This window comes from Papaver somniferum, chromosome 2, assembly GCF_003573695.1.
Source record: "Papaver somniferum cultivar HN1 chromosome 2, ASM357369v1, whole genome shotgun sequence".
NCBI lineage: Eukaryota > Viridiplantae > Streptophyta > Magnoliopsida > Ranunculales > Papaveraceae > Papaver > Papaver somniferum.
Genome location: NC_039359.1, coordinates 203,531,321 through 203,535,613, shown reverse-complemented (window position 1 = coordinate 203,535,613; position 4,293 = coordinate 203,531,321). Strand labels below are relative to the sequence as shown.

The following is a 4,293-nucleotide window of genomic DNA, read 5'->3' as shown; positions in this document are numbered from 1 at the left end:
AACACCCACGTTTCGGTCGGCGTTTGAAGTGCTTGTGAATGAGCAAAGGACTACTCGATCGACTAGGGTACTAGTGGGCCCGTCGGTGGTCGCTGTAGTGTTTGCCTAGTTCTGCTAGGAGTAGTCTAAGTTTGTTAAATCACACGGACAAATCGTGTGGCCATGATTATTTTTTGAGACTGATGTGAACAGTCCAGATTTTCCTTAAGGAATTTAAACGCGTTCGATCGCGCAAATTTTAATTAAAAGGTGTGCGAACGCGCTGATCTCTTTGTCAGAGGGTGGTGTAGCCTATGTTAGTGTTTTCATGCAGGTCTCAATACTGACACTTCGGGAGATTCATGCTACTATGTTGCCAGCGAACATTTAATCGTCATGTCATGCCAATATTGAGAGTTCGCTGGGGAACATGGCATCGGAAAACACTAGGCAGGCCATGCATTAGTGAATAATGCTGGTGTAAGATAAAATTTATAAAATATTTGGGATTGTTGCTACATGCACCATTCTGAGTAAATTTTATACACATAAATATATTGAATTTATCAATACATATATGAGCGAAGAGGCTTAGGCACTCAACCCTTTTAAATGGCTCCATTTCATTAGTGAATAATGCAACTAGGAGCTTAAATACTCGTTAGGATCTATACTAGTGAACAATTCATCTAGGAGCTTGAGTTTCAATACAATATGAAGAGAGGCATAGGCACTCATCAGATTTTGATATATTTTTCAAATTACTTGCGGAATAAGGACATATCAAGGTTACTTCCGATGTCGGGTCAGGTAGATAGACATTTACAATTTTCGCCCTAAACTAAAAACCACCATCAACAATTGGTTTCGTCGACATAAAATCTAGGAAAAAAAATTACATATTAGATGAAATAAAAACTTCATTCAAAACTCAGCAACATCATTAGTTACAGCTAGAATTCAAACCACACAACTACCTAAACATTATCACAGGTAATTCAGTTTCATAACATTATGTAAAGCACCCACCAACAACATTTTGTAACTCAATTTTTTTTTTATTTCAGACTTAACCTAAACACAAGCACCACTTATTTGATTCAAAGCACATAATTTCCATCACAGCTAGCATTGTAAATCCTAATCCACGGATATCAAACACAACAACAATTCAAACTCATAAAAAAAATCAATTTAAGTAAGGATAAGATTAAATGGAACCAATTTTGGTTTCATCATAAATACGATGGAACCATAATTGGTTTCATCATAAATACCTCTACCCATGAATTACAAAAACGTATGATACAAAATTTACAAGTTTTACTGCAATCTAAGTTTATGGATCAGTGTCTCTTAAAGTTAACCATCTCGCAAACCCAAAAATCCCACGATCGAACTTGCAATTTTAACAAATCATGAAATCAAATGCGACTGTCCATCTGCACTGGTAATCGGGTTTCATGATTTCTAACATTCAATAAAAATAAACGGTGCCTATAGTTGTCAGAAATGCAATTGGTGCAATGTTTCTGAATTCCCCAAACAATTATGAAAAATCAAATAATAGGGAGCATACACTAACATTCTACCAAGAAACCATTATTTAACATTTGACAAATAAAATAGTGTAATAAGTTTTAATAATACGTAGCTAGCTTATGATTATTCAGATGAGAATGATTTCAGTCACTCACCTGCCAGTATCCCTTTTCACTAATTATAGTGCTTTGGGTCTACACCTCCAAAAGACTATATCGCCTTTATCCTCGTCCCTGGCATCTCGATTTAACTAAAATATCTTCACGTACTAGACCTTGACCAACCATGTTGTGCCTACACAATCAAGAGAATCTGTTTAGGAACAAATCCATTTTTAGCCTCGAGAACTGAAAGTTTTCCTCTTTTTGAAATCGACAAAAATTAGATGAAAACAATTTTGGTTTCATCATAAATACGATGAAACCAAAAGGAAATATTATTTCCAAGAACTTGCAATCATTGGATATAAATGGATACACATACGAACACAATAACTACATCAGGAAAATCCTGTATCCCACTATGCAACTGTCCTTTCCAGCACTCTGTTGGTAAAAAAGAGTGTCAAGCAAGTGTTACTTAAAACACATACACGATAAGATAGGGGGCGTACAGAGACAAATGATTACCAGTGGCCGGTATTTAAGATAAGAATATCATGGAAGCTTGGAGCCTCTGCCCATGCGTCATCTGGAACATCAACATCAACTCTGAAACCCTCTTTATATCCAAGAGAATCTAGAACACCACCATTTTCATTTCCCTTCCACCTATACATAACACACATCAAGGTAGTATTCATAACTATGATATCTATATCAACTCAACGTCCTCACTCTATCATGAAACAACAACAAAGCACATAATTTAAGAACTAAAATAAATAAATAAGCCTTCTACATCACTTGAAGACATTCATGTTCAAGTTAAGGAGAGTTTGTGTGTGTGAGCTAGAAAAAGTGCAACTTGATTAGAAATATCAAATGCAAACATCATAAATTAGAATCCCACTTTATGTGACCTGACGCTAGTCAGATCCATGCCTAAGGAATATACTTTTTTAGTTTTTCATGAAAGTGCACATTGTAATGTCTTCACTGCACTACAAAGAAATGGTAGTCAATCGGAGGATAAAATGTCACAATCTCAATAACCTATGGGAAAAGAAAAACAAGATGCACCATGAAATGTTTCCAAACAGGATCAAGCTGATGATCTCAAAAGAATGATCTCCACTTGCAATTAAAACAGAACTGCTATAGAAGTAGCAATGCAAGTGAAATATTCATCTGGATGATGACCACAAAAGTTAAAATCCTTGTGGAAAGCACAATGTTAATCCAGGTTTCAAAGATGCAGGTGCAGTTGTCAGACAGAAAAATGAATCATTTTTTTGTTGTAACCTTAAACTTGACTAAATCTCCAATACTACTACATCTAAAATGGAGTATAGCAAAGGAAAACATACACAATAAGAATTCAGAAAGAAAGAAAAAATTGAGCAAAATTTTCAATTAGGGCTTGGAATTGACCCATTGTGAAGTAGTTCTTACCAATGTCTTTGAAGATTTATCTAGTTCCTTTAAAATCTGAAGGTACACATATGTTATATGAAAATGAAATTAGTATTAATTGAAATCAAACCAAAGTTGGTGTGAAGACTATTTTGACAAATCCAGTTTCAGTTCATACCAATTTTCTATTTCATTTTCAGTTGTCTGTAACGGTGTTTCTTGTTATTAGTGGTGGTGAAGAAGGAGGGTGGTGGTGACAATGACAGAAGGCAAGATTAAAGTAAATTTAGGGCATGAAATTGAAAAAAATTGTTGGATCCAATTCCTCAGACCCTTATTAGGAACATCACCATTTCATCATCCCTTCCTTGAAAATCGATCTCAACCATCAATTCCTCACCAACCCATCTCTTTTCTTATTGTTCTTCAATTGCATCTACAGTCGCAACCCTAATTTCAACAATTTCTTCATCTAATCTTACAGAAACATCACAACATCACCAGATTCACCTGTATTTCCTTCTGAATTTGAAGATGAAACTATGGTTAGGGTTTTTATTATGGTTGTTGTGATGTTGAGAGGAGTTTGGGGTGGTGATGTTGACGGTGGTGGTAATGGTGTTGGTGGTGAAGTGAGAAACGAAGGTACAGTAGTGTGGTCGGAGGAGAATAAAGTTGATGCTGGTGTTCGTGGAGATCTATTGCCGATGCTGCTGGTGATTGTGGTGGGAAGAAGGAGACAGAAGAAAGAAGAAAAAAAGAAATCAGAGAAGAAGAAGAATGTAAAAGGGTATGTTTGGCGTTTTTTTAAATAACAAAGACTAAATTTTATCATTATTATTTGACCTGGGGTTTTTGTGACACTTTTTAATGAAATTGTTTTAATTTATTGAAAATAATATGGCTGGATTTTTTGTACCACAAAGTTGGTCACCTAGGTGTTTTGTCACTAGTTTTGTTATACAAATAATTAAATACAAACCTCTACCACGGTGGGGATCGAACCCCTGACTTCTTTCTAAACTGGAGTTGATGGGATACCATTGAGTTATGCTCTTTGTAAATTTACACCGAAAGTTTTGTATTACTTCTTCCATTATGACAAGGATTTGTCTAGTTGTCTACAAATGTTTAAATGATATGATTCTTACAGCTGAAAGACTTCACAGGCATACCTAATCAAAGTTCTCTTTTCTCTCAACAAAATGATATACTAAAGCTTACCTATCGTTTCGGTCCTTTTGTTATGTGCTTTGCT

The 4,293-nt window shown here is 35.3% G+C and overlaps 1 long non-coding RNA gene across 2 annotated transcripts; it reads right to left on the bottom strand.

Annotated features, from left to right (window-relative positions):
* Positions 1 to 1,294: 1,294 nt before the first annotated feature.
* On the bottom strand, positions 1,295 to 3,156 carry LOC113354403. 2 transcript variants are annotated; one of them, XR_003361861.1, is made up of 5 exons: positions 3,075 to 3,156; positions 2,151 to 2,291; positions 2,005 to 2,066; positions 1,677 to 1,815; positions 1,295 to 1,421 (listed from the first exon to the last, which is right to left on the bottom strand). It is a non-coding gene; the product is annotated as an uncharacterized LOC113354403 (long non-coding RNA). The 2 variants fall into 2 exon arrangements; XR_003361860.1 differs by having other exon boundaries at positions 1,295 to 1,815.
* Between the last annotated feature and the right edge of the window lie 1,137 nt (positions 3,157 to 4,293).